Below are 11,317 nucleotides of genomic sequence, written 5' to 3'. Positions count from 1 at the left end.
CAGTGGTGTTCTGCAAGAATCAGTGCTGGGACCTATGCTGTTTGTGATTATATTATTAATGATTTAGATTAAAATGTAGGTAGTCTGATTAGAAAGTTTGCAGATGACACAAAAATTGGTGGAGTTCTGGAAAGCAAGGAAGGTTGTCAAAGGGTATAGCAGAAGTTTGGGCAGAGAAATGGCAGATGGAGTTTAATCTGGACACGTGTGAGGTGTTGCATTTGGCATGTAAAATGCAAGAGGAAAGTATACAGTAAATGGCAGGACCTTCAGGAGCATTGATGTATAGAGGGATCTCTGGGTGCAAGTCCACAGCTCCCTGAAAGTGGCAACACAAGTGGATAGGATTGTAAAGGCAGCATAAGGCATACTTGCCTTTATCAGTCACAGCATTGAGTATAAACTTTGGGAAGAATGTTACAGCTATATAAAAAACACCAAACCATAGTTAGTGAAGGCTTTAGAGAGGCCACAGAAGAGGTTTACCGAAATGTTGCCTGGATTGGACTTTATTAACTATAATTAAAGGTTGGACAAATTTGGGATGTTTTCTCTGGAACATCGGAAATTGAGAGGTGACCTGATATAAGTATATAAAATTATGAGAGGTATAGATAGGGTAGGTAGTCAAAATCTTCCCCCCAGAGTGGAAATGTCAAATACTAGAAGGCACAGATTTAAGGGGGGGGGGGGGGGGGAGTTTAAAGGAGGTTTGCATGGCAAGTTGTTTTTTTAATTTAAAATACAGAGTGGTAGGTGCCTGCAACATGCTGCCAGGTGAGGTGGCAGAAGCAGATGTGATCACATGGTTTAAGAGGCACGTGAACAGGCAAGGGAAAGGGGGAATGGATCACCTGCAGGCAGATGGGATTAGTTTAATTTGACATCGTGATCGGCACAGACATGATGGGCTATACTATACTTCTCTATGTTTTATGTTTCTAAGAACCCATTTGATTCTAATTTTCAAAAAAGAACAAATTTGATTTCCACTGATGTACTGATAGCTCGTGAAATGAGCAGTCACCAAAATACGAACAGTAAAATCCCACACTGCTAACGGTAGCGTAACGCTATTACAGCACCAGCGACCCAGGTTCAATTCCAGCCACTGTCTGTAAGGAGTTCGTATGTTCTCCCCATGACTGCGTGCGTTTCCTCCAGGTGCTCTGGTTTCCTCCCACATTCCAAAGACGTACGGGTTAGGAAGTTATGGGCATGCTATGTTGACGCTGGAAGCATGGCGACACTTGCAGGCTGCCCCCAAAACACTCTACGCAAAGATGTATTTCACTGTGTGTTTCAATGTACATATGACTAATAAAGACATCTTATCATTCCCAGTTTGGGCTTGGAATGGAATACCAGCCAGAACACCTGTTGCTGATTCCTACTTCAAGTAAAATGGTACAAATGAGATAATTTGTGGTCAAGTACCCAACTGGTCTTTCTAGCTTAGTAGATGCATAGAAGGCTGACAGTTAAAATTGGCCTCATAACTGAACCCCAGAGCCCACCAACCATTTCACAGGCTCCAATTTTAATATGCTCTTCTGGAAAGATGATCCCCAGGCAGTAACCCATAAAACCACAGGCCAGTCATATTGTGCATCTCACCGTTCCCGATTCCACAGTAGACTTTGTCATTACACTGATCCGTGGCTTTGTTTCTATCTTTCTCTCTGCTTTTGAATTACGCTCATGTTTGCCCTGTTGAGTTTGCTTATATGCTGTTGACCTGGGCTGTGCAGATGACCGAGAAGTCTGTTGAAAACAGATGAATCATAGGTTTGTGATGTTTAAGTATTTCAACTCTGCTTAAGTAAAGCATTCATAGAAAGATTGCTACAAATTATACTTTCCCTGTATACTATCCGATAGCAGAACATCGACTGCTTGCCGTCCACAAAAATAAATGCAGCCATTGTATTTATATATACTGTGAAATGTGCATTACTGTGCATTTTAGAGAACAGTTAAACTATAAGTTTGTTATTTCACTAAAAATTGGATTACTATCAACACTAAAGTAATGTCCCACAAAAGTCAGCATTCATTCATTCTGGGTTTTCAAAAATGGTGAGCAGAAATAATAGATCTTTTTAATAGCAATTAGCACTTGATAATTGATAAACAATAATCAATATTCTTAAATCATTATTCAGGGTAATCCAATTACAGGCAGCTATATTTAACTATGTGAAACAATGGGTGTGACTAAGTAGCCACAGTCTGCTAAACTGAAAATGCCTGCAGTGGTAAATCTTGAGGTTAATCAACAATACAATAATTATTAATGAATTATTAGAAGTGCAATTAAATAAAATGCCAGGAATCATCTTACAACCAGTATGGGATACAAAATTCCTTTATACCAGAATAGAGATGCATGTTAACTTCACCTGATTTTGGTTGCTTTGCGTTTGTATTGTAGAAAATCTCTTTTTGCCAGTTCTTTGCTGTAAAAAATTGTGAGAAGCACAAATGGGATCTGACTTGCTTGGCAGAGAACATACGTTATAAAATCCTGAGAGGCAAGCATTAACTGATATGGTGGGAACTGTTACTTCAGTCTCCCTTCTTGATTTGTCTTTCAGTGGAAGCTTCTTACAGGATCCTTTGGCACCTGAAAGCAACAATATAACATGCAAGTCACTACCTTGTTCCGTTTTCTTCTTCCTCCAACTGCATTTCCTCAATTGCCCCACAAATCCACAAGTGTCTCCTGCATTTATTAAACCATCAATAATTTCCTGAGGCTTCTGTCCTCAGGATTTTTATTTCTAGTAAAACAGGCAGATTTTAATTTCAATTCTGTATCCTGTGGAGGTGCTAGGAAACTAAAATAAAAACAGAACATGTTAGAAATACTTATGAGACCAACCTGTGGCAATTTAAACTTTTCTGATCAATGATCTTCATTGAGTCTAAACACTGAAATTTTCTCTTCCCAATTGCTGCTTTACCCAATTTTTTTTTCATTTCCCCTCATTAGGTTTCCATGGCATTCCCATACATGGCATATTTTCTACTTATATGAAGTTTGCGCAGAAGGCCATTTTTGCTGTACAGATGTAGTATTTTCAAGACAAGACCAGTTCCAAGAACAAATTACTGTTTTTTCAAGTCTTGTGTTAGTGCTGCCAAATGACCATAAATGCCTAAGCTTCTTTCATAGGGAACTCTTGAAGCTAATGATGAAGGAGAGTTGTAGAGGAGGACTTTGAAATCTATCTGGCTTGGGATTCAGGACTAGGTCAACAAGCATAGGGAAGATATGCTGTTGGCAGCAACGTTCTACCAAAGGCTAAGTTTGTACAGGGTACATGTTGGGGAAAGGATACAGCAATCTGCAGGTTCAAGGTTACCATTACTGATTCTGGTTCTTTATTCCAGACTTTTATCCCAGTAATGGTTGAGACTGAAATTGAAGTGTAAGTAAGCAGTTGTACTGATCGACCAAGCAATGGAGGTAGAGTTCATTTTGAGATGAAGGATATGATTGCCTGTTTGGAGTGAACATTGCAAGACAAGGAAGGGAGTTGAAATTCAAGAAGAGGGCACAGAGGTTTTTGCAAGAAAAAATATTTTTGAACTTCTCCTTGTACATTTTAGCACTGTTCTTCTCTTCACTGATGTTCCTGGGAGCCCACTTTCCTCCACTTCAACGCAACTTTTCTCACTAGGTGGTGAACCTTCAGGCTGCCTGTAGGTGGGCAAATAATAGCAATGATTGCATTAGATCCCTACAGCAGCCATTTTACACCTATTCACAACATACAGTACCACAAAAGAAAATTTTGACTTCATTGGACCAACTTTAGCCAATTTTTCTATCACATCCTTCCTCAAAGTTATACAGCATGGAAACAGGCCCTTTGGCCCAATTCATCCATACTGACCAAGGTGCCTAGCTGTGCCATGTAACCTTTATACTATATAGAAAGAAAAGTTACCGCTCCAATTACAAAGTGAATATCTGAGATTTTGGAATTGTGACAAAAGTCATGTTCAATTCTTGTGATGTTCAGGTATTGGTCTAATGTACTATGGTTGGAATTGTCTTGTATGCCACCCAGATCACCCAATGCTGGATGATCACTAATATTGTTGGCTGGTAAAGAGCATTGCTCTTTGTGTCAATTCATGGAACCCTAGCCATAAGTCAATAAGAAATGGAGCCAAATATTGAGTCAGGCAAATTATTACTTTCACTGATGTTTCAGACTTTTACATATTTCATGGTAATAGGCCATATCTTTTCAGGATCTCAGTACCTTTTCCTCAGCTTAATGAGTCTTTCAACACACTTGTAACTTTCCAAACACCAAAGATTCCCATGGGGAACTCTATGGTGGCAGTAAAAATCCAGATAGGGGTAAAACACATATTTAAAGAATTGCAATGATTCATGAAGACAAGTGCCAGCAGAAAACCTTACAGAATTTAGTAGTACATTTAAGTGGTAATACAATGTGCAGTACTGAGAAATTAATATTTTCATTCTCTATTCTAGTTGATTCAGAGCTCAGAATTGAGTTTCATGCAGTTTTGAGCTGTGAACAATTTTTTTAAAGTTCAGTCTAAGTTGACCATAGGAATTCATGGGCACATTACTTTTCTTGACTTAACTGTTCATCCTGCTTTTCAGATAATACAGAATATTCCATTGAGGTAGCAGTTGAGGCAGGAATAACCTAAATAAAAAAAGTTAAACCTTTAAACTCTACACTTACAGATATTCCCATATACCCATCCTTGCTCCTAGAATACACTCTATTGCTCAGTTACTGTGTAAATATCAATAGATGGCAAATGTATATCTTAAATCCTCTTTATTGTAATTTAGCCCATCTGTTGGTGATACAATTTCATTCAAACTTTTTCACTTATTCTTAAAACTTCAATGTAAATCTTTACAAAAGAAGTTAATTTTGTATCACGTTGATAGAAAAAGCAATGAGATCACCAGTTGTTCCTCTCTACAAATCATCTCTTTGGTCCATTGATTGAACACTTAAAGGAAAATTCACCATCATTATTCCCTGAACAAGAGAGCTAATAGACTTGAGTAGCCTGGTGTTTGCTTATCCAATATCCCAAATAGGCAGGATGTTGTGCATTGCTGCAATGGCTGAGTGGTTAAGGCATTGGATTTGAAATCCAATGGGGTTTCCACATGTAGGTTCGAACCCTGCTCGCAGCAGGTTTACGGTTACAGTGAATTTTCTAGGGCAGGCATGGTAGTGTAGCAGTTAGCACAACGCTATTACAGCGCCAGCGACCCAGGTTCAATTCCGGCCGCTGTCTGTAAGGAGTTTGTACGTTCTCCCCGTGTCTGCGTGGGTTTCCTCCAGGTGCTCTGGTTTCCTCCCACATTCCAAAGACATATGGGTTAGGAAGTTGTGGGCATGCTATGTTGGCGCCAGAAGCATGGCAACACTTGCGGGCTGCCCCCAGAACACTCTACGCAAAAGATGCTTATTATCTTTATTTAACACCATCCAAATAAAAGTGAGAAATCAGTTTCACCAGACTCAATACCAGTAACGTTATATCATAACAACTTAGTGCACGAGAAAAATTGATAACGTGACAAGTTTAGGCAAGGTAAAAGGAGTCAGCTACATGTGCCAGTAATTCTCCATATAAAGCATGTCTGGCAGTTAGATTGTTAAAATGTTGAGGTGAATCAAGGTCAGAAGACATTGCTCTTCACTTGTTGCCACCAGTCTTCATCTGGATTCCAGACCTGCAGTATTACTGTTCTTCTGAGAGGTCAAGGAAACTAAGCCAGTGTCTATAAATCCAATGACATGGGAATGCCTCTGATGCGGCTTGGCTCCTGTACTCTTTTTTGCCTTTGCATGCATTTCTCCCGTCATAGCATGTTGTTTTCTGCTGCCTCAATGGGCTTCCTTATCCAATGTGCTGTACAACAATTCCAATAAACCTCCTATCCTCATCACATCAGTTTCAAAGCCTCCAAATTAGAAATAAAAGGTATGTCCATACAAGCAATCTTTGCCAAATATTCCAAGAGGGAACTGAGACAGCAGCTGCAATAGCTGAGATTTTAATCAGATGGGACAATGCCAAGAGTGAAGTTAAAACTAATTTGCAAAGATTTCATTAATCTATTTCTGCCTGCAAAAACTCAATCCCCAAATTCTGCGAGTGATTTTCTTGTCGGCATGCAAATGCATCTCTGTAGTTGCACTGTGATCCCAAATGAATGTAGAAAAATTTCAATCCCTCCCCTGCTCCCAAACATCCCATTCTTTGGTATTAAAATCACCCCATTGAGTTGCATTTCTCTTTAGGTTTTTTTCATTGCTTTGCAATGAAAATTGGTACCACAATCAGAATATTGCTTTTATTAAATGCTATAAGAGTTTTAAATAGTATGGTCAGGATGCAGGTCTTTACTTTGATTATCCATATGCTAACTTCTATTCCAGATAAGACGTTTGCAGAGCTGTAGGGAAAATATCAACTGATTGCTATCTTGGCCAAATTACTGGCACAGTAAAGGAAATTATAAGGTGTGAGAAGGAATATTCAGTGCAAAATTAAATAAATTACAATAATTTCTCCACAGTATCAATATTAAAAATGGGCCACTTCCAAAATAAAATTCAAAATAATGTTTAAAGAATAAAGTATGAATTCAAATCCTCATGGGGATTCCTTTTACATAGAGCTTGTTGTGGTTAATTCCTACCTCAGGATTGCAATCGTTCTGTGATTCTGAAGAAACCTTCTCTTGGCCAGTCATTAGCAATGAGGTCATGTCAAGCAGAATCTTTTGTTTCTCCTCAGACTGTAATTGTATGGGACTGAATAAAGAGAGCCAGAGGAAGTGTCAACGTCAGCTTATGAGAACTAAATACACAACTGTAATGATAGTCATTCTTAGTTTCATCGGGTAGATTTCTAAGTTCTTTAGTTATTTCTGGTCTCCTTTACAGCTTATTGCTTTTCCTCGTGTGCCATTTATTATACTGGTAAGAAACAAAGCCTGCTTCTAAACCCCGCAAAAGCTGCTCTGTAACCTGACCTTGCTATTAATGCAAGACCAACCTCAGACGGAATAATGACAGAAAAAATAAAAACTGGAACTACTCAGTTAGTCAAGAAGCATCCATGGAAAGAGAAATAGAGCTAGTATTTTGCAGATTTTCAGTATCTGGAATTTTTTTTTTTGTTTTTTGGTTGCTTCTAGGTTAATCAGTCCAGGGTTGTGGGATAGCTGGATCCTGGTCTGTTGATAATGGGAAGAAATGGAAATATTCAATGCCATCCAAAAAGACAAGAATGTGACTTAATCTTGGTAATTAAATGAAAACCAATACGTTAACAATTTTTGTTGGAGTGAAGGAATCAGATGGAGAAAGTGCTGGAAATACCCAGCAGGTCCCGGAGCATCCCTGGGGAGAGAAACTATTATTTTAGGTTGATGATGCTTCAGAGTCAAAGCTGATGAGAAGGTCAGAGAGGTGAATCTTGGTTCTTCTCTCCATGGATGTTGCCTGACCTGCTGAGTCTTCCCAACATTTCTGCTTTATCTTAGATTTCAGACCGAAATTTGAATCGAACCGAAATTATAGTTTTGATTGGCAGTCAAATCTAAGACCAGATGGAAGACACATTTTTAAGTTCATTTTTGGGATGCAGGTGTTGACAGCAAGGTGAATGTATATATTGACCATTCCCAATTGCCCTTGGATGGTGGTGGCAAACAGTCTTCTGGAATTTCTACAGTCCAAATGGATAGTGTGTTCCAGGTTTTTTTTTAATCCAATAATCATGAAGAAAGTAACATGCATTGGAAATAATCGTTGTAAACAAATTCTGGACTACCTTACCCCTGGTCCGGTATGTTGGCAATGTATGATTAATGCATCCAAAACTACTGGACTCAGTGAAGCAGGAGCCTATTCTGTTAAATTCTGGAAATGTTACCAGGCTGCCAGACGAATGTTCTAGTTCTCAAGCCTATGATTCAAAAGCTGCCACAATGTGCATAAACATTTTGCAGTAAATCAGCAAATTATTGGAGTACATTGGAGAATATTGTTTGACATAATACATGCCTTATCTATACTTTGTGAATTCTGAACAACCTCTGTGTCCAATTCTTTGCGTACACCAGCTTTACACAAAGGTTCACAATTCATTTCTCTTTCTTATCTCACACTTTATTTTGATAGCTAAGGAGCAGGTTCTTCAGTATGATCCTCCAACCAGCATCTAGGAAGTAGAGAGTAAATGTCCAAGCAATGACTGTACCTTCATACTGTATTTCAATTATGGGATATCTGATCTGTGCTTAAAGTAGAGACCACATTAATGTACTGTTATTGGATGGATGGGCTTGGGGGGTGATGATTGATGGTGTACGGAGCAGCAGAAAGACTACATAAGTCAATATATAATAAAGGAAAAAAAAGAAAAAGCTGTTGCTTCATCTTTTTGTTCAACATTTATATTCTGGGCTTTTGGGTCTGAATGTCCCTGTTGAGCACAAATAGAAAGGATAACAAAATAAAAGCAAGTGTAGGGGAAGTCTGATCAGTTAGAGGATACAGAAATAAACAGACTTCTTTGGGACAGTGTACTAGTTTTAGACAGTTTCTAAACAAACTCGACTTTCTTCCGATTTGCATTTTGGCAGCTTTGAAAGTTTATGTTGGAGCAGATGTGAAATTCATGTGAACAACTTAATCATTGAAGATGTTTCTAAAACACGCATATCCCAAAAACAAACATGACAATCTTGTGATAGCAAGTCTCACTTCATTCTACCAGGACAATCGTTCCTTTCAAAGAGCAAGGAACATTAACTAAAATGAGGTTGAGGTCACTAAATTGAGAACTATCAAATGAATTCAATTGGCTTTCTAAGTTTCAAACCATGGCAATTATAATTGTGCTGCAGTCCAAACTTTTTGCATTTAATTAGAGACTTTTAATTAAAATATTAGATTGTGGATGTAATTTCTACTATAATGATGCAACTATATTGAACATTATTTACAATGCAGCCAAACATGTCATTTTCTGTTATATATAAACAAGCTCAAAGAGGAATTAATAAATAAACCATCAAATAATGTTTGTAGTGTACATCATTGTGGTCATGATATAATTGAGTTGTTTTACACTGGATTTAAACAAAGATGTTCTATTTAAACAATCTATTTGAGTATTTGCTCTTAGAAAATGGGATATTCTGTTGAGGTTTCCTCATAGATCAGCTTATGACGGCAGTGAGTATCTGAGACATGCCAAACAATAGAGCTCAGACTGTATTCCTGACTGAAAATAACCACATCTGGGTCAGTTTAGGAGCAGAAGTATATTCATCACCCAATGATCCAGTCCCAATTACCATCCAGGGATTCCTACTGGAACCGCAGAAGGTTCATCTGTGATGATTTCAGCTCAAACAGCCCAGTGATACTCAGGGCAATCTGAACCCTGCCTGTTTTGTAGAAACCAAATAGATGGCAGTTACAATCTAAAATTAGGCCCAATGAGGCAGAGATATTCTTTAAGCTGCTTGCTGTTCAAAAGCCACAAATGATGTCCATCTCTCCTTCTGAATTGAATTCTATTCATCTAATTAACTTTCCTCTCTGAATCGTAAATAGCATGGCAGAGGCCCTTTGGCCCATTAACTTTTTCCAGAGAGCAATCCAGTTGGTCCCCTGCTCTTCCCCATATCCCAGCACAGTTAATTCTCCACAAATACCGTTGTATTTGTTCATCATCCAGTTAGGTAGTACATTCTAAATCCTAACCATTCATAACATTTGGATATGATTTCCCCACGTAAGTGGGCATCAGAAGTCATTCTGACTGCTCAGCATAGATTGCTGAGAGAAGACCAGCGTGATAAGTAACGTCTTCCTGTACATCATGTCACAGTCCCGTCACAAATTATTACAAGAGATCTCAGTTATAAATAACATTGCATTGTAATAAAAATATGCAGCTTTGTTGAACAGTGAGGCTTTTGTTATCACAGGATATAGATATTTTGTGTGGTCAGTTTAAGCTAGATTCCAACTCCTTGCCCAAACGTGAGAGCACTGCATTGAAACACTTCCCAGTCTTTCAAGTGTTGCTCTTGTGGGGTCACTGAGCATATTCTGGCCACTGGAGTCCGAGTTCCAATGGGAAAGGTTTATTTAACATGGAGTCAAGCCATAAAACAAGTTACTAAATCGCACCAGTTCTGATTCAGCGGCGGAGTTTGTCATGTCGACAGTCTTCAGCTCTAGTTTTCTCTCTAGGTTTGTTGTACTATCACATTTCTCCAGTGAAGTTTGCATACATGGTGCTGAAAAGAACTGTAGAAGAGCAGAGAAGACTGTTGAAAATAGAAGGCTCATAAAAGATGACGGTTTTGAAAATTAACAACCTCCTCTATGTTAAACTTGCCTTCGTATGAAGCTTGCCATTTATATCAATATACTGTTAGCATGTGGAACGTCCCTTGACTGCTCATTGTCAATGGATGGTGAGTGAAGCCCTAACAGGCATGGGAAGGTATACATAAACCCTCCACTAGCAAACGTTAGGTAGACTTGGGTGTTCATTGTCAATAACATTTACTAAAATTTACTAAAGAAAATAACACTTCTTTTAAAAAAAATCAGTTCCAATTTCTTGCTTCTTGTCCTTAACATGCACTTTTATTGTATTACAGCTGAACTGGATATTTCCAAATGGTGCCACTTGAAACCAATGGGTTACAGTTGCCACAAACATAACACTGCAAAACTTTCTAATCCTGCATGCTGCATTTTTCTTAGTGGAATAATTACTGTTGTGACTTGATGGACAGCGAAAATCAGGACTATTATACAGCAATGGCCTCAGGTTTGGGACAGTCAGCATGGCTTTGTGTGGGGCAGGTCATGCCTTAAAAACTTGATTGAATTCTTTTTTTGAGGAGGTGACAAAGGAGCTTGATGAGGGTAAGGCAGTGGATGTTATCTACATGGACTTCAGTAAGGCATTTGGTAAGGTCCCTCATGGTAGGTTGATTCAGAAGATAAAGATGCATGGGATCCAGGGTGAATTACAAGTTTGGATTCAGAACTGGCTTGTCCATAGTATACAGAGTAGGGTTAGAAGGCTGGTATTCCACTGGAGGTCCATGACCAGTGGTGTTTCACAGGGATTGCTGCTGGGACCTCTGTTGTTTGTGATGTATACAGTATCTATAATTTGGATGAAAATGTAGATGGGTGGATTACCAAATCTGTGGATGACACCAAGATAGGTGGAGCTGTGGACGGTATAA

General features: G+C 38.7%; 1 long non-coding RNA gene and 1 other non-coding gene across 3 annotated transcripts in view; both read left to right on the top strand.

The window, feature by feature from the left end:
• LOC127568248 (uncharacterized) overlaps positions 1 to 11,317 on the top strand; it is an 81,781-nt gene that overhangs the window by 52,531 nt on the left and 17,933 nt on the right. The gene's annotated exons all lie outside the window — the stretch shown is intronic.
• On the top strand, positions 5,125 to 5,206 carry trnas-uga (transfer RNA serine (anticodon UGA)). The gene has a single exon. It is a non-coding gene; the product is annotated as a tRNA-Ser (tRNA).

The sequence above is a fragment of the Pristis pectinata genome, chromosome 3, assembly GCF_009764475.1.
Source record: "Pristis pectinata isolate sPriPec2 chromosome 3, sPriPec2.1.pri, whole genome shotgun sequence".
Lineage (NCBI taxonomy): Eukaryota > Metazoa > Chordata > Chondrichthyes > Rhinopristiformes > Pristidae > Pristis > Pristis pectinata.
This window is presented reverse-complemented; position numbering and strand designations above follow the sequence as displayed.